This window comes from Anthonomus grandis, chromosome 7, assembly GCF_022605725.1.
Source record: "Anthonomus grandis grandis chromosome 7, icAntGran1.3, whole genome shotgun sequence".
NCBI classification, from domain to species: domain Eukaryota; kingdom Metazoa; phylum Arthropoda; class Insecta; order Coleoptera; family Curculionidae; genus Anthonomus; species Anthonomus grandis.
In genome coordinates, this window is record NC_065552.1 from 26256013 (window position 1) to 26276813 (window position 20801).

Below are 20801 nucleotides of genomic sequence, written 5' to 3' on the forward strand. Positions count from 1 at the left end.
TATCGTTTCAGGAGCTGTAACTGCAGGCACCAGCAAAGACGTTGAATTTGCTGATGAAGAAGTTGGTAATGATAAAGAATTTATGGTGAATTTAAAAAAGAAATTATTACTTCAACAAATCAACACTGCCGTAGCTCAAGAAAAAGCTGCTATAGCGCAAGAAAAAGCCGCTAGAGCTGTAGAAAAGGCAGCAGGAGCTGTAGAGCAATTTGTAGAGAATTACTTCGCGCGACATCAGGAGAGTTTTTAAATTTATTTAGAATTGTCCTACCAAAATGTATGTATTTACTATTAAATTTATTAATGTATGGATAATATGTCTTTTTTTGTTGAAAGGGAAATAACATTTCAGTTTATTTACTTTTCCCATATGTTTATTAAGTTTAATTATTTTGTCAAAGTTTTCATAAGATATAAATATATGTATTTGTATTTATTTACATTTGTATAGCTACAAGCTAATTTAATAACATTATTAAATTGGTAGGTAAATTACAATTTTAAGAGAAAATATTATTACATTACATTATTTTACGCGGGCAACGCCGTGGGTATAAGCTAGTTAAATATAATATACAGGGTGTCCCACGATGAACTGCGGCGATTTTGGCAGATTTTTATTGTTATCAACGCTGCCAAATTTTCAACATTTTTCAAAGCCTACTTTTCGAGAAATCGATCGCCACAGTTCGTCGTGGGACACCCTGTATGTATAATATATAATTCAAATAACAAAAAAATATTTACTGTTTCAACGTTGTCTGTAGATCAGTGTTGCAATTTCATTTCGAAACTGCATACCTCGGCGTCTTATTTCAGCGTTATTTGGTTCAGCATATAATTCAGGCATAACTACTTTTTCTGCTATATCAATTTCATCAAAATGTTCATCTGGATCGTTTAAAATTTTTGCACAGTTATGTAAAATAAATCCAGACATGATATATCGGCATACTCTATCAGTTTTAAGTCGAATGGTGTAATTTAACATAGGAAATCTTTTTTTTTTACTGACCAAAGCATCTTTTGATAATAACATGTTCTCTTGCATGTATTGTATTAAAATATTTTTCAGTGTTTGTTGTGGGATCTTTAAATGGTGTCAAACATCCAAGGAGTTATACCATATCCAGAATCACCCAAAAGACAAATTCTCTCTTCATTGTTAACCATAATAGGGTAAGTAGGACTATTGTACCAAATTCTGGAATCATGGACAGATCCAGGCCAGGAAGCATCAACACTAGTAAAAATTTCTGCACTATTATATGTTGCTTGAACATTTATGCTAGAAACTCCTTTTCTGTTAATATATTCGTCGCATTCAATGGCACCGATGACATAAGGTATTGAGTTATGTACTGCCTATTCATCTTTAGCTGTATTGAATGTATTTTGGGTAGCCAGAAATTTAATCCAATGATTTTTCTTGCGACAGATTACATGTGACACTTTATTAATAATTCTTGAAACAGTTGATTGATTAATTCCAACATCAAGACCAACGCCTAGCTGAAATCCAGGGTCTCCTTAAACAAAAATACCAAAATTACATTATTTACCTTATTTTATTTAATTTTTACTGAAACATACCTAGGCTTCTTAAAAAAACTTCCATTTGTTGAATGGGAGTAAGAGCACCACCTCGAGTCTCATTTACTTCGGTCAGAAATATGTTAGCTAGGTAAGCTACGTTTTCCCTACTAAACCTAAAAGAATAGAGAATTTAAACAATAATTAAAAGCAATAATAAATTATTGGTAAATTACCGAAATATTTTATGGTATAAAATATCATTATCGTAGTTGCGTCTTACGTTATATATTTTTCTGTTGCGTCCATTTTCAAACAGAACACCGTAGTATTCTTAGTGAAGATGCATTTATAGCAACTTCGCAAAACTTAAGTGCATACTACATTTCTCTTGAAAATCGTAGCATCTAGAAGGTACTTCAAATGGTAGTAAACACTTTTGGTAAATACTACTCGATGTAGCAAGTTCCGGAAAAAATAGAAGTATCTACTTTAAAATGTAGTTTCTTCTCAGATTTGAAGTAGATACTTCGTAGAAAATGCTAATACTTCTAGTTTTAGCAGGTACTAAATTTTTATTCATACCACCCAATGATTAATATCGGACGTGTTATAAATGTGCCACTGTAGCTTTTTGGCTTCATCTTCAAATATAGACATATTAATATTATTAGTCTCGGTACCTGACAACTTTTTTTACGTTATTTAAATTTTGGTGGATTTAAAGTAGCTTGAACTAATGTATGATCAGATATGGATCCGATATACATGTAGATTGGGAGGCTTATACAATCAATATTGCTACTAGCTACAATTACGTTAATAAGGGTATTTGACCGGTTGTTTATTCTAATAGGATCTTAAACAAGTTGCCGAAGACTAAACACTTCTAGCAGTTAAAAGTTTGGGTTGCTATAGTAGGTCTTAGCAAATCTATATTTAAATCCCTTATGAAATTATAATGTCATATCAAAGAACTGATATACTGAAAATTTCTTCTGCAAGTTCAAAAAATGTGGACGTATTTTAAGATTGTAGCCAATACACATTTACTAATGAGTTTTTTTTATTTACAATAAATTTCACACTTATCTGCTCAAATTCATTAGTTATATAGGTAAATGATACTAAGGTAAAATTAATGTTTTCCTTTCTATAAATATCTACCTCCGGTACCAGGTCTCGCCGCCCCGACCATTACGATCTTTTCTTATAAAATAATTAGGTATATTAAAAGTTAAGCTCTTTAGACCTCGGATTACGGATCGTGCAAGATTTCAAAGCTATCCAATCCAATCCAATTTATACCAACCCGCACAAAGTAGAGTAAGAACTAAATTCCCAGTAAAATAAAAAACCATTCTGGTTTTTGTGGCTCTATAACTTATTTAAATTCTACTATTTCCATTCAATATAAAATGAAGAAAACATAAGAAGTTTATTTAAAATGTGAATAATGTTTAAATAAAATATGAAGTTTATTTAAAATATGAATAAGAATAAGTAAATCCCAAAAGTATTCCACACTATGGCCTAGAACTAATTGATGGTATTTTTTAAATTTTAGTGTGTGTTTTTGTTAAATCCAAGCATAGTCCGCTAATTTAGTGATAAAAAAGTATTAATATTTAAAAATTTAATACAGTGAGTACCATGATTAAAGATACCCCTCGATTTTATCAAAAATCATAATAATATTTATTTTTAAGTATATAAGAAAAATCTATACCTTAAAATGCCAATCTTGAAATAATTTGAAGTTGATTTTCTAATTAAAATTTACACAAAAAAAGTATTAGATAAATCAAAGACTTAAGTTATTTATGAATAAAAGAACGTTGAAAAATGTACTCGGAGAATTTTAATAAATACGATTACTGATTTCTTGTGGTATTGATCACACGGTTCCAAAAACACAATAACAATCCAAAAGTGCCTTACCTATAATAAACCTGTCCAAATGCAGAAAAAAACTTATACACGCCAAATGTATAACATACAATTTTTTAACCAATAACCCACAAAAAAAAAATATTATTTTTTCTCTCCGTGAGCGGCCCCACCCCCATTCAAGTCCATACAATGATATTCCCATCGGCAAGATGCTCTTAACTTTTTTTGTGTGAAGGTAGAAATCACTTTTAAAAAAAGGGTTTTACCGGGTTTCTCATACAAAAGACGCACATGTATCGAAAGAAAGTGAATTTTTTGCTTTGGGGTAATTTTTCGTGTTAATGCTAATAATCTGTTTCTTTGGGGATATTTCCACTTATCTCGGAGCGTTGAATGATTGAGGTTAAGGCTTGAATAAGATTTTTTTTATATTATAATAGATTAAAGATTATAAATTATAATAGATTATAATACATTACAATGTATAGAATATAGAGTATATAAATGCTTAAAAAGCTTAGTCTATTTAAGGGAACTTATAAATTATTTTTTAACTCAGTAAATGAGACTTATGTTGTTATAAGGCTTTCTTTTTATCTTTTTATACTCTATTTGAGCAGTTCCTTTTCTTCATATCATTATCGTATCACACCAAATATACATATATGTAAAAAACTGATTAACTTAAGTTAGGCCAAAATGGGGTGCTTAAACAAAATGAACACTATAGATGAAAATATTAAACTAAACCTAAGTAAAGCCCTAAATAAGCCCTACTAATCAACTTTAACTACAAAATACGAATTAAATAATACACAAACTAGGGAAATATTTACATTTTCATAATACAGGTCTCCCTCTCAAGTTTGATCGTCCTGTTTACCAACAACATGGGGTCACTTAAGACATTTACAATCTTCGTTGTCGGACGTTACTGGATTCCGTACACCACGTCGCTGATTCTGGTAATCGCATGGATTGGACCTTCCCAATCCTTCTGGAGCTTAGGTGACTAGCCCTTCGTCCTCCGTAAATTGTATAATCAGACTCTATCCCCAAGATTAAAACCGGTAGAAGTTGCCTACATATCATAACGAGATTTCATTCCGTTACTTTCTAGGTGAAATTTTCCGCGCTTGGGTTCTTTATTTGCAAACGACCTTGTAGATGGTCGACGTACTCCTCAAGGGTTTCAGACTTGTGAGTCTCCCAGTAATAATGTCCAGAGGTAGAAGAAGCTTATTACCGAAGACAACTTTTGCCGGGCTTTTTCCAGTTGACTTGTGAATAGAAGAACGATAATTCTAGGAATTTCCCAACAATTGGCATACTTGTTAGAATATTCGTGACTAAAAGTTCCTTCCTTGGTCTGAATAGATCTCTCTGGGGACTCCAAATCGGTATCTCTAGTTCTCAAATAGCATTTCAGCTACTGTCGTTGCTTCTTGGTTTGGAATCGGATAAACCTCGGGCCACTTACTAAAGTTACAGTAAACATACATCCATAGCAACAAAAGCATATCGATTTCCAGAGATACTAGTAGGAAAAGGTCCTACGTGTCTGGTCCTCTGGTCCAGGTTTTTGGGCCATTGCTTGCCGAACATTGCTCACATTGTTGGTACCAGCGTTCAACATCTTCATGATTGTTCAGCCAGTAAAACCGTTCATTCACATTTGCCAAGGTCTTACTCCAAAATGTCCTGCGCCAACACCGCCATGGAGTTTTAAGAGCTTCTGAAATCTGTTTTCGAGGAACGACTGCCAGATATGTCCTTTTTTTTTCCATCTACGCTCTCCCAGACTCTCTTCAACAAACCAAGATGGTTAATCAACGAATTCCATCGAGACCAATAAGCTTTTAGTTCTGGAGATTTGTTAGAAATAACATTCCATTCTGCTTTCGAAATTTTTCTAGATTTCAGTTCGTAAATAAGACAAAATACTTTTTCATCATACTGTTTCTGGATTAAACTTATTTGTTATTGTTACGTCCCACTCTTCAGGACTGTTAAGGCCAGTACGATAACAAGAAAATATCTCTGGATGTTGTTTTGATCCCTTTTTAAGACAATGTTGACTTATTTCAATGCAGGGTCTTCTCGTTAAAGCATCGGCGTGATGATATTTGCTTTTTCTATCTTCAATTATAAAGTGATATTCTCGTTGAAGCCACCTTACTATTTGTCCTTTGGAGTTTTTGAACTAACACAGTCATTTCAGAGAAGCGTCGACCATAGAAATATTTATGGAAATGTTCAATAGCTCTCAACTGCTGAAATAAGCTATCACTTGCTCGCCATATTCATATTTTTGTGATAGGATTGCTCCAATTCTAAAATTGCTTGCATGTACTTATATCCAAAATAAAATTTTCTTCTGAAATCGGATACGTTAAAATTGGAGATGCGCACAGTGCTCTTTTTAGCCCTTAAAATGCTTCTTCGCAGTTTGCTGACCAACTAAATACCATTTTGTCCTCCGCGTACTCATGGAGAGGTTTTGCAAGGTTAGCAAATTTTTTTACAAATCTTCTGTAATATGTATAAAGCCCCATAAAGCTTCTTAACTGGTATGTCAGTGAGTCGTGGCCAATTTCCGATTGCTTTTACTTTATTTGGATCAGTCTTGACACCTTTTTTTGATATTACATGCCTAAGGTATCGAAGTTGTTTTTGAAATAATTTTGAATAACATTTTTTAGGACTCAGTAACTGGTTGGCTTCTCGGAGCTTAACAAATCCCTCTTGAATATTCTTTAAATGGTATTTGAATATTTTTTCCAGTATTATGCCGTCATCCAGCCTACAAACACGGGGAGGATAATTATATTTTCATTAAAATATAATTTTCTTCATTAAACTTTTTTTCAAATCATCAAGACTAGGAAACGATTTAGCTTCAGAAATAATAAACTTTGCCTTCTTGTTCCTGATCTCTTTGCCGATTACTTAAGAATTAACTACACCGACTTTTTCAAAGCAATACTCTTCTACCAGCTTGAAGCAACGTATGGGCAGAGTGATTTTATGAGATTCACAACTACCTATCAAATAGGCCTCAAATTCTAAATGCCTTCCTTCAGGTTCTATTTTTCTTATAAGCGATAGCCATACATGTTTTCAATATTCCAGTTTTTATATTTTGCAGATGACCTGAAATGTTTTCTACCCGACTGCTCCCTTACGGACTCATTCAGATCTTTTTATATTGGAAAAGCGATGCGGTCAGAATTGGGTGAATTGAATCCAACCAAATACCGTAGTATTTGCTTCTCTAAGCATAGAAATGCTACAACATTTGCATATGCCTTAAATGCAAAAACCCTTAGAATGACAGATTTTGGCAAGAGATGTACAACACTGGCCAAAAAAGTAGAACGCTATGATAGGCTGATCCGCCAAAGAAGACTAATTACATATAAAATATTTCAACTATAATCTAAATTAAAAAGGAGAAAAACAATAATGCTGGAATAAATTAGAACAAACAAAATAAAAAACAACCTAGATATAGCATTAAATAGGATGTTTATCTTGATGCACTGCTGCTGCACTAAACTGTTTAAACTAGATTGAATGAAATCAAAAAATTAAACTCTTGACATTGCAATGAAATGTCAAGATTTTAATTTTTGATTTAAGAAGAGCTTAATGCTCAGCAGCTGACTAACATATGGTAAAGGAACTTTTGTTATCAGAGCAAAATAGGTCATAAAATAACAATCTTAAATTAATTTTTGGTACTTGGTATGCGTACCATTACTTTTCTCCGTTTAATTTAGATTATAGTTGATATTAGATTATAACCTTTTATACAGATAATGAATCTTCTTTGGCGCATCAGCCTATCATACTTGTCTACATTGTTTGCGCAGTTTGACTACAAGCCAATACGCCTTCAAATTAAATTCGAAAACTCTTATCTAATAAATGTGGTGATCGCATGGAATCTTAAAACAATACTTTTTATTATATCATTAATCGACAACTAAGTTTAAAAAAACTCACACCGCTTTTCCGTTACAGTCATACATAGTAAAGGTATGTCATAAGATAAGTTATGGCATGGTATACCTCCACGCCATCAATCTTTCGGGTGGTTCCTTCCACCTGCGTCAGATGTTGTCATAATCATCATTTCGTTCGAGGAAGTGGAATATATGTTTATGAAGTTGACTAGAGGGCCGGAGGTGCTGTTACACTTTTGCCCACACACACCTTTATCTCACCCTTTCGATCTTTTCACGGGCTCTTTTTTATGATTTTTTTATAATGCGAGATTTCGATCGGCTTGTTGAGAAATATTTAACAGTTTTATTGGGCAGAGTTTATCGCTTTTATATACATGTTAATTTACTCGTTTTCTTCTGTTCATTAGGTAATTTAAGAAAACCACAAACCTTTAAATATACTTATGTATAATGAATAAGTTAAAGATATTTTAAAAGAATATTACTGAACAAGAACTAAGTTACTGGTTCAGATTATTTTAATTAAACCTCGTGGCTGAAACTATGGATAGATATGATGATATTAGCCCTGTTATTATCACATCTTCTTTTTGCCGATTCTCTACATAGTATATATGATAATAATTAGAAGATTAGAAGTGCTACTCTTCTTCCAAAAAGAATCAGTCAGAATGTCTTCTGGAAGCCAGTTTCCAAACCGAAAAACTTTCACTAAAACCAATGCCAGATATATTAATCCTTATTTAAAAAGCCAGCAGCCTAAATGTACTTTTGTTGAACTCTTTTACACACTCACAGTTTAAATTTATTTTAAATTTATTTAAGTACCTATTCATCGCATTAACTAAAAAAAAAACAAAGACTTCATGGATTATTTTAACTTATCAAACTTTTTGGATTCCAAATTGATTCAAACAGAAATTAATTCATCTTTTTGCCAGATTTTTGCATCTGGGTTAGAGTATTTTGTGATATGATTTCATCAAGATGTAACTCCTCTAAAATCTTTTGTTTTTTAGTAAACAGATTCAGAAACATAATATTTTGATCTATCAAAATTATTTTTTAAATACTTAGTAAAGCCTTCAAATTAAAAATATGACTAAACTATTTTAATCTTATACGAGAAACATCACACTTAAGTGATATTTAAAAAAATCAAAATTAAGTGAATTATAATACAGAGCAAACAAAAAACTACTTATCTATCACTCGTGCATGTGTGAGGTAAATGTGATTCTTAAGCACCCTACATCATATGCAATCAAAAAAATTGAAACTATAATAATAATCTAAAAAGCAGGTGCAGAAAAAAAAATTACTTAGATCAATCTACACACGAAACATAGAGAAGTGAAAAAAATGATGATTCGAATCACCTGCATGCGCCGTATATTCAACCCGTCATCATCACAATTTCTAAATTGTTATATCTGATGGTCTATAAGAAATGACATATTTAAATAACTTTTTTGCTCTGGCGCGTGCTGTGAAATTAGTTGAGATAATACGGGAAATTACCATATAATGTTAGATTAAAAAACCATTAGATGTGAAAGGTGTCTTGGTTTTTATTTACATATAAAAGTATAGATCTGGAATCACAATAATATTAATGAATTCGATCTGTTAAGTCATAAAGTTGAGTCTTTAAGGGACAGGATGTTACAAAACTCCGGGCAGTTACTTTAGGGGCGTAACATACGCGTTTTTTTAAGACAAGATTAAAAAAAAACTGAAACCAGCTCCTATGTAAGATACGACCATTTAAAGATGGGGCTAAAAAGTCAAGTCTATATCATCTTTTTCCATATTTCGCAAGGCTGCTGAAGCAATAGCCTGCTGTGCACATCCTACGATCTTCAATGTCCAAGTTCAATTTCCTGAAGGTTTTTCTTCAAAAGTTCAATACATTCTTTCATTCAGATTCATACTTCTCTAGCCGTGGTAACTCATGGTTCTGTAGTGACTTTTGTTAGGTGCCACATGTTTTCCAGTTCTTCTTTTAGGTCTTCATTGTTTGACTCTATTTTTCCATTACGAGTCAATGTCAATTATTATTTTAGATTTAAAGAACGGCTAGATCTCATTCTAATATTGGTGCAGCTAGACATTCGTAATATCGTCGACAATTATTTAATAATCCGAGTTTAAGTGCCACCTGTCGGTGAATCTTTGCTACTTGATTGCACCGGCCTAATTAAGCGCTATCCTGTGTAAGGCTGCGATACCCTGCACTAATCTGTTTAATAGATTCGCCGACTATACCGCATCTTCTAAAACTAATCGTGGACGTCTGAGTCATACCAAAGAATCTACTTGGTTGGTATTTTCTTACTCTAGGTGTGTAGAAAATTTATCATGTAAGGGTTGTTCTCGCCATAACGTTCTTTTCTTTGTTTCTGGTGGTAATCTTGAGCTCTATTTGTGGCTGTTGCAGATTCAAAGATCTAGTGTTCCCTTGTCTAGTTTTAGAACTAACTTCATTCCACTGTCTTCTATTTTCAGAGTCAAGTGATGCTTACCTTGCTTTCCACTGTTGTGGTGAAGACATTAGATATTTATCAATAGATGACGCGTTAGTTTATCCAGTTCATTTAAATCGTCCTCTGACTACTTCAAGAGTATAGTTTAGTACTGATATAGCCTAAGAGTTACTACGTCGACCTAATTTTTTATAAATAATTTTATGTTGAGTACTTTGGTAACGGTTTAATATTTAGCTATAAACTCTGCTGGTTAGTTGGTTTTGTGGTGTACCTAAATATTTATATGTCTGTTTTGGCGGCAAGCTTCTTATGTATTAGCGAGTAGAGCTGATTCTGGTTCTCTCCAAATAGCTCTATTTCATCCATACATAATAAATTGCAGTTCTCCTGCCTCTCTCACTTTAACTCTATGATCCTTATTGATATTATTGGCGAGGTTCTTTTACGATTTGAGTCATATTTTTCTAGGCGAAGTCGGAGTTATTACAAAATACTGCCTCGTTTTAAATCTACATTTATTTCTTATTCTTAAAAATAATATTTATTACTCTTCATATTGCAGGAAGCTTTAACTTTGTAGAGGACACAATCATATTGCGGTAATGTGCTGACTAAAATAAACTATTTTTGATAATCTTAGGAAGCTGGAGAGCTGTCTTCAACTTCTAATGATACTTGTAATTAGTGAATTCATTGGATGAGTCCTGCCATTTGGAGTTTGACTTACTGATAGTTCGCTATGAGACTTGGATTCTTGGCTGCTTCTCAAATTAGTTGGTAGATGTTCTATAGTCGGACTGTGCAATAATTTGAACTCTTGTAACATGTTTGGTTGCAGACGTCTGATGATAAATGTCTGTTTGTTAGTACCCCTGAGTAAGGGTACTAAGAAAGTAATATATATTGTCCATAAATCCTCCATGATGTCTTGCTTTTTCGTCAACAGATGAACATAATTTTGTTTTTTTAATACTCGAAAGCTAGCGTTTCCAATAAATATTGTAGCGTTCTTAACCGCTATCTTGTTAAGGTGTGAATTAAAACACTCGATGCATAAAAATAGTCAACTGATTTATTTTACACGTGAATACTGAACACGATGACTTAAGACTATTACTACTAAAGTATTTATTTACAATATATTTATTTATTAGGTATAATTTAAAAGTTAATATTCCGATACTATAACCAATATTCCTAGTTGAAGTGTCCTGCTGGCAAAGCGGGCTCCTTATATACTCGGCAGACCACCACCATTATATACTCGTGCGGTGTACCTGCTGCGTCACCGCGCTGATTTCGGAATGACAAAGATAGCTGATTTATGCAGTGATAAAGAAGAAGTTTGTTTTTAAAGAAAAGTCTACCTCAATGCTTAAACATCATCGAGCACTCTAACAAAAGCGTTGAATCTCAAATTATATTTACTCTGTTGATCAGTTAAATAACATATAACAGCATTTACAGAGAGTACGATGAGACCAGGAAACCAGTCTACAAACTGAAACAATCTTGAATAGACCTTAAAATGTTATAAGATTTTAAGTCGCCTGCAAAAACGCATTATTAAAAAAACAATCTTTATTAAAAATATGAAATAGTTAGTATCCCAAATAGAAGCCCTGTGATACTTCAAATGTAATTTTTACCTTAAAATAAAGAGCTAAATAACCTACCGCTCATTTAACTCTTTATTTAGCCAAGCAATGGTCCTTTTAAATTTAAGAATGAGAATGTCATAATTAAGCTTGTCAAATGTCTGTTTAAAAAGTATGTGTCAACAGAATCTACTTGACACTCACACTCCAATGTACAAGACAGGCAATTATTGTAGAAAAAGAATGAGCTCTGTTGCTTTTTTAGGCAAAATACGAATATGTGGATTTGATAATTAGATTTAAATCTGAATAAAGAACGAAGTTATATTTTTTATTTTCCAAAGAATTCTTGACAGGCAGTCCTACTACTTAGTCTCAATGAATAACGAACTGTAATGGACTCTTGTGTTTAATAATTAAGCTAAGCAATTGCGACAAATTCATTGTTATAATATAAGAGGCCATTGACACCTTCAAGCCATACCAAATTATAATACTCCAAAATTGCAATAATAACATATTAGGAAATAAGTAGATCTATACGTGTATGCATTACTTATCGGTTCAATGTACTTAAATTACTGATGACCATGACTATTTCGGCGACTGTATTTTATGATGAACTTTAATTGAATATATTCCGAGCTATGAACAGAACAAGTTGTGTCTAATTAATAAGGGCACGTAGTGCTACCCCCGAACCTGTCCTGATGGGAATAACCCAACATTACATGGCGACCCTGCCAGTCCCTACGTGTCGCGCAAAATTTTATAAAAATTTGTCAAAAAGAAAAATGTAAAGAATAATGTGAAAAATGGACAAGTGATCAAACAACAATGGGAAAAGGCCAGTCGAAAGAAAAGGAGGAAATAATAATCGGACAGTCAGAAAATGGTGGAGGTACAACGGCTAATGGAAGTACAAGTACTGGGCTTTCCTTAATTGAAGTTGTGGAAGTTGTGGCGGTAGCAGCATTAGTATTAGCCATTGGCTGGTACTGTCTTAGAAGGTCAAGAAGAGCACTAAAAAGTCAAATAGCAAGAGAGATTGCAAGAAGCCAGCAGATCGCGTAAGAAGGTAAAACTGGTTGTTCCACACTGGAGCCAGCACCAAGGGAATGTTCCTAGCAGTTGCGCAATGCGGCTAGGGCGCAACGAGGGATACCAACCTGTCAATATTAACAACCCCCATGGGATAAGTTGGAACTTCAAGAGCAGGAAGATGAACAGCATAAAACATTTAGTAAGCTAATTTTTATTACTAGTAGAATTTTTTTCCTCTTTTAATTATTATAATTTTAATTAGTATGTAGCTTTTAGATAGAATTACACAATTTAAACGTAATTTAAGAAAAGAACCTCAGGTTCGTGGAGAATCAGTGAATAGGAATAAAAAGTTACAAGAGGAGCTTAAGGGTTTAGAAAATAAGTATGAGGAAATAAAACATAACTTTAATAAGAGCGTTCATGATAATCAAGTAGTAGTAGATGTTAAAAGAATAGTTACAGATATTAAATCTAATTTTAGTTTGTGTAGGGAGTCTCTATTAACTAGATTAAAGGAAATTGATAAAAATAAGTTATCGATAGATAGTAAATTTGACACTGAAGAAACATTTGTACAAGAACCTTTAAACATGGCTGAAAAATTTGATTTAAGAACAGCTTGTTCATTATTACCGAACATGGATGATACTGACGCTACCACCAAACAGCTCATCGATGGTATAGTTAATTAAATATGTTTTAAAAGTTAAACTATCTCAAAATGCCAAACTAAGATTAAAATCACAATACGCAACGGTAAGCGAGTTAGTTAGGGACATTAATATTCATTTACTTACTAAGCAGTCGGCTACTGCTCTAACAACTTTATTAGTTCATGCAAAGCAAGAAAATAAGACTATACAGGAATATGGCAAAACAATTGAACAGCTTATGCTAGATCTTACTTTATCTCAGGCAGTTGATAAAAATTCTGTACTCATTCTAAAGCAAGTTAATGAAAAAACCGCTATTCACTCTTTTACAAACGGCTTAAGAAATCGCTATTTAAGAACCATAGTTAAGGCCAGAAATTATGCAACTTTAAAAGATGCAATAGATAGGTGCGTTAAACGAAGATATAATCAAATCGTCGGCAGACGTGTCCGGAATCTTTTTCATTTAAGGGGGCAGAATCATAGGCGTTCTCCAAATCATTGAACCTCTCGAGGGAGCGGTTATCAAAATTTCTATAGAGGTAGACCTAATAATCGCGCAAAGTTTAATAGATACAATAACAACAATTTTAGAAGCAATAACAACTTTACATATAATAATACCAATAATAATGACACTCGAGGTCGAGGATCTTTTGCAAATCGCCGACCCTTGCGAAATTCTTATTATAGACGTCACCGTGCACCGTCAGGTAATGGAGTATATATTGCTGAAAATGCACCAGATTCCGCCGGTAGTAGTAATAGTACTAATAGTGATAGTACGAACTTAAGTAATGGGTTCAAGGAAAATGAAGAAAAGAAGTTTTTTAAAAAAAATAATGTAAATAGTATGAATGGCTTAAATTATATTAGTGTAAAATATGGTATGAATGAAATGTTACTTATGTGTGATACGGGTGCGAGTGTAAGTTGCTTATTTTCTAGATATCTTGCAAAAAGATATTTTAAAGAGTTCAAATAAAATGCGAATAAAAAGAATCTCTGGGTTTACATTTTCTCAAAGATCAGCAGAAATTTTATTAAATGTGAATAATGAAAATATAAGTCACGAGTTCACTATAATAGAAGCTTTTGATGACACTATACATGGTGTGCTAAGATCAGATTTGTTTACAAAATTTAATGCTATTATTAATTATGAAGATTTTATCATTTCATTTTGGCACAATGGAAAACAACATACTTTACCATTGCAATCTAAAAATAACCATTGCTATACAATTATTCCACCAAGATGTGAAATAATAAAATATTATTTTACAAGTATGAAAATTGAATGTTTAATTTTAAATGAAGAAGTATGCGATAGAGTAATTGTAGCAAGTGCTATTGTAAAACCAGAAGATAATAAAATTCCAGTAAGGTTTTTAAATGTTAATGAAAAAAAAAATAAAATTAAAAATTTTTCACCCCACAGTTCAGAGTTTAGGGAGTTACGATACAATTAAATTTAAAACTCAATCTATTTCGGTTGAAAGGGTTGAAAAAATTTTAAACTTCATTAAATCATTAAATTTACAGGAAAAATTATCAATAGATAAGATTTGTGCTAAGTATGTAGACGTATATCATCTTGAAAATGAACCTTTATCTGTTACAAACCTCTACCAACAAAAAATACATTTAAAAGAGGACGCTACTCCAGTTTTTGTAAAGCCATATCGGCTTCCTCACGCTCAAAAACAAGAAATAAAACTTCACGTTGATAAGATGTTACGAGATGGAATTATCAAAGAAGCTTGTTTCGAGTGGAACTCACCACTTCTTTTAGTTCCAAAAAAGCAAAATAAAAACGGAAATAAAAAGTTTAGGGTTGTCATAGACTACCGACTTCTAAATAAACAAATTAAGGACGAAAAATTTCCACTGCCAAATATAACGGAAATTTTGGATTCCTTATCAGGTGCAGTCTATTTTTCTCATTTAGATTTGGCACAGGCATATTACCAATGTGAATTACATCCAGAGAGTAGACCCTGTACATCTTTTACTACCGATTGAGGTCAGTTTCAAATGAAACGTCTAGCAATGATAGATCTTAATCATTCGAGAGAGTTCCTCTAAACCCACAGGGTTTGTGCGCAATTTATTAATTAAGATATAATAATTTACACAGTCGAAGGCTTTAGAGAAATCGCGGAAAAAGATTTACCTTATTAAAAAGGAAAAAATATAGCATCGATGGTGCATTTTACTAGGGAATTCAAATTGATAAAGTTTTATATTTAACAGGAAAGGTAGAAGACTTTTTGTAACCAACGGAAAGGATACAATTAGGCAATAATGCAACAGGGCGATTATTAATGCCAACTAAGATACTTAGAACCTTTCTTCAGCGTTTATAAAATAACCTTCGACAACGACAATATAATAATAATTGAAAAAATAATTTCCCTAATAATCATCAAGGCATATCACACGCAGGCGGGGCGATACCATCCGCGTAATTACACGAAAATTACATGAAAATTGACACCATTATGCACCTTAGTACATACGTGCAACTAGAAATTACCTACTGTTGCATATATTAAACGTTATTATCGGAGTCATTACGTCCGAACCAATATGCATATTGGAGATGTCATTAAGTGCTCTAAATGGTCAGATATATGTGGGATCGCGTGCACTAACGATAATTAAAAATCGAAAAAAAATACTATGTGCGTATTAGATAGGTATCGTGACTGACTTTTCCACAACTGTATATGTCATTAGAGAAATTTCGATTAGTGATTGGAGTAAATGAGTCCAATGGAAGCAGGGTAATGGGAAGGCAATTATTTAATTCAAGTAGCCCATTAACAGCAATAATAATTAAATTATGGTTCGTAATTATATTCTATTTAAAACCTATTTTGGTGCTATATGTGGTGTCGTTTACGGAATTTTTTCACAGTCATATAAGGACAAATGCAGATTTCTTTTAATTTGTAAATTGAATTATTTAAATATATGGCTTTAACAGTTTTAGAGTAACTATAACTCAAGAAGTTCTCTGAGATTGAAAAATACTAATTAAATGAGTATGTTCTTTATATAATAAGAACTTCCTTGAAGAGGCAATTCAAGATTACTGTTGAATATATGTTCTTACTTCAAGAACTATTATCTAGTGGTAGAAAGTTCTATCTATCTTGCCATTATTTTAGACAAATATTTATGTAGTGGTGTATTTTTGGAATTTGAAATTGCTGATTTGAGGTTGGATCTTCTATTCTTAAAATCAGTATTAGCCTGAGCGATTCGAAGAACTAATTTAACGATAAAACCAACCAAGCGACAGCGTTGAACAACAAAATGATGCTAATTAGATGCAACAGAAAATATGAAGACTTGAAGTTTTTTCCTAAGATCTCATCTTGGCAGAATCCGAGTTGCATGATACTCTGAATTGACGAATGATCAATTGATAACATGATCAAAAACTTTTTTACAAGCAAGGTATTATAGTAAACAGCAATTAAGAGTGTTTTATGTAAATAATTTAGAGAGACCTGTAAGCCTTTATTTATTTAGGGTATTTATAAATACTGACGTAGTGCTGATTGCTTATATTGCAAACAACAAACCCAATTTATAAAAATTCCAAATTGCATCTTAGCAGCGATAAAATATTATATAAGGATATTTAAATAAAGATTTTAACCATCTTCAAATTAATATAAAGCTCTAATTTCCTTTAAAAGATTTGTTGCATTACTACTGAAACGTGAAAATTACTTAGTGAATATTTTTATTTTCTTTTGATCTCGAAATTAAAATTATCTATCTTTTTTATCGAAAATATTGCATTTTGCTAGCTTTAATATCTTCTTTTTTTTGCAATTTATTCCTATTTACTACTTATTATTATTTTTTAGTTTTAGGGAGTTTTTAATCTTAATAATTTAGTTACTCTTTAAGTGCTGAATGTTTTATCCAGTAGGAAGCTTTCTCTATAAATACTCTATATTTTATGATAATAAAGCATGTTTTGATATGATTCATTTTATATTGACTGTTTACGCATCTGTCAATTAGACTCCAGACTTGTAGGAGTTGCACCATATACCTATAAATGTCTTTCTTCTTCTTAGCAGAGACAGTCTTCTGATAATTTCATTATTGTAACTTAGTCCACAGTGTCCTATAAAAAGACCTACTATTATCCTTACAACTTTCCTGTCAAGTTTTAGCATACCTTTGTTCTGACCTCTGGAGCCACTTTTTCCACAGTTTTTAACTCAGTTTTAACTATTTCTTTAAAGCAGCTTTGATTGATGCATTAAGCATATCAGTCTATGTTTGCTTTTATTCTATAGGAGGACCTCGATTCCAGTTTTTCGATGTTGTTATGCTGTATCGTGTGCAAACTGGTGTGTAACTTGTTGGTAATTTGGACATGTAGATGTTAGACAGCAGTGTTAAAAGTGGTGACCTTGTCAAACTCCTAGGACTGGCGTGATATGAAAAGGTGTTATCGGTAGTGACACAGAAAGCCCTGTCGGTTTGTGAGTAAGTTTATGATGGTACATCTTGTCAAATGCGTTAGAGACATAGACGAAGACTGCACGTATGTTGCGACTATAATTTCTTCCGAATAAAAAGTTAAAATGGAGTCTAGTCTCGAATCTGAAGTCCTTTTGTGGCGGCTGCTAGTCCCTTTAGGAATAGTCTCTTTACGACTTTTCCCATGGCTGATAGAAGACTGACGAACCTGCAACTTTTCGTGTCTATTGCTGATTTACCCTGCTTGCAGATCAGGATAATATTTCTAGACTTCCTCTATCTTTTGATAGGGAATGTCTTACATATTCATAAAAGTTTTTTCAAGACAGACACTCATGACTATTTTAGCCAGCGAGAAGTTTGATCAAATTTGAATCCCATCGTACAGACTTGGGATATATCTAGGAAGTACAAGCAAGTTAGTAACTAGAGGAAATTTTTGGGAATTTAAAAGCCATTGACAGTTTCTATTAAATTTCTATTAATTCTATTGATTTTTTCTTGTTTATATAAAAAGCGATTTTCTTTTTTTTTTATAAAACCACAATTAGTTTCTCCTGTTCCAATTCGTGTATAAACCTAATTAAAGTTCGTTATGCAGTGATTATTCGAGGTAGACAATCGCATCGCATACGTAGAAATATACAAAAATATGCAGATTCGATTCGGTCGGAAGGAAACGGAATAATTTCAAGCGTCGGCCAGTGGCTGACCACTGAACACGCAGACGCCGACTGCCACTAATAAATCTATTTTCCTCCTGCATTTCACATTTGCATATTGTAATTTTTCATGGAAAGGAGCGAATATTAGTATATTGAGTGTGGTAGATTACACGTACATAAAATGTTCGATAAAATCTAATAATTATCTTGGTACACGAATTTATTCTTTGTGAAAATACTGAGAGCATACCTACTTTTTATACTCAACAAATCTTGTTTATCATAAAGACTGCATAGATTCTCAGAAAGGCCAGATTGTAAAAAGAACTATGTATGTTATCTGCGAGGTTGGTCCCTTCTGTATTTTTTTGTGAACTTGGTAGAGGCATCACTGATCTTTGATCGTCTCCCCTAATATAAAGGATTAATTAAATGTTTGTGTCCTAGTAGGTATGAGTTATAACTATATAAAATATTATTGGATTTTTAGCGGTAATAACTGATGAATAAAACTTATCAAAAGTCTGCTATACAGATATACTTCCTAAACTTCCATAAATAATTTCACTCTGACTAGTTGAATAGGGAAATCATTTAAACAGCCAATTTTCCAACAAGTTTTTTTCTTATTTTTTAAATCATTCGCCATCTTTACACTGAACAGAAAAATATAGAGAACCATTAAGTAACTGATAAATATATTCCAGACACTGAATTGGTCAACGTCACCCAAAGTGCCTTAGCTGTGGTGCTACCACTTAGTGTAGAAGTAGCACTATTAAAAGGAAAAATTCACTTTTCCCGTTACTCTATCTTTTGTTGGTCTTCAATTTTATGACAGTATTGACAAAGTGTCTAGCTTTGCTTTTTGATGAGGTCATGAAAGTTATCCATGTCATTATTTCAGGATACTGGACTGCTTCAAATTAAAGCAAAATACCAATAACAGAGGTACAACAAGAAGACTGTCACCAAATCTATTTTACGAATTTAATTATTTGTGTTTTGTGGAAAAATAGTGAATAAAAGAAATATATATTAAATTTAAAAGCTTTTAGTATTTTATTCCACCGACTTTAATATACCAGTGTGTTCACCATAGTTGAGTGTAGTAATAAATGTCGGTACACACAACACAGTATCAAAAAAATCTCTATGAATAATAATAAGTGAATAATTATCCTTTCTTTTTAGTATTGTATGGTCATAAAGGGAATTAGAGAGTTGCCATTTTAGCGTCAGCGGCCATTTTGTTTTCTTTTGTATGTAAATGAATTATTTTAAATATGTTTAAAGTACGATGAAAATGTAGGTATTTTTTTCTAAAGAACATATCTTAATAGTTTTTATAAAATGTTAATTAGTATTGAAGTCAAGAATCGTATGACTCGAACCAAAACACGTTTAAATATAATTGGAGTTAATAGGACCCGTTGCTGCAGTAACCTAAGAAGAGTTTACTATAGCTCCCCAAACAATATTAAGAAATATTTGTCTAATCGCATGTTTTTAATTCTCCAGAGGTATGACACGCGCTACTTTATATATATATACTTGGCTCTGGCTTATCCTAACCCTATATAGCCTTTCAAAGCTCTTTCCTACATCAAGTTTTGCAGTTGCACCATTCGTGCTCAAAGGACATACCCTCCAGAGACTATTCTCTCAGATTTTTACTATAGTCAGGTGCTTGCTTCCGTAAGAAGACTTTACAATGCTCTTGCTGTAGCTCAGAAAGGAGGCAATTAGTTCAGACTGTAGGTTTTTACTTTTTACAAATCCTTCTCTGTTCTAGTGTCTGGAGCTACCAAGTAAGAGATGTTCTTTTAACTTAGTTTTTACCTGTTGCTTGAAAAAGTCTGCACTACTACTAATGGTTATAGTCAGTTTGTTTTACAGATTTACAGTTTCTATATACGGGTATTACCAAGAAAGTATGCACGGCCTGGAATGTTGTGGCATATTTTTCTAAGCTTATGGTTATTTTTGTCGCCAGCTTGGCTGACCTTTGTTTAGTCATTAATCATCAGTATACTAACACCAGACCAATTATTTTGCTTTTATTTTTACTGGAATTCATTTTCCAGTTTTTCCAAGTCCGGATTTGTTATGTTAAAGAAGTGTATAGGTTTAATTTTATTTGGTAGTGTATCATACTTCATTTCTTGATCTTTCTCTATTTTTCAAAGCCCAGCTACTGTAAAAAAGAGAGTAGATAGAAGTATTAAGATCCGCCTCAATTCTTCATGCAATATTTTAGAGCGATTTTTTTAGACCAGAAAACTCAGCTACAGTGTAGCAATTGGAATAAGCATCTGCTAAACTGATCGATTAATTTGATATGCAACATAGTATAAGATTTTGCTACTCTTGAACACTTCAGAACACTTCACCTAGTTGCGTTGGTTCTTGGAGTTTCTACTGTTGCATTGGATTT

General features: G+C 32.6%; 1 long non-coding RNA gene across 1 annotated transcript; it reads left to right on the top strand.

Moving 5' to 3' along the window:
• Positions 1–12288: 12288 nt before the first annotated feature.
• Positions 12289–19416, top strand: LOC126738534 (uncharacterized). Its single transcript, XR_007661371.1, has 2 exons — positions 12289–12727; positions 19272–19416. It is a non-coding gene; the product is annotated as an uncharacterized LOC126738534 (long non-coding RNA).
• Positions 19417–20801: the final 1385 nt, after the last annotated feature.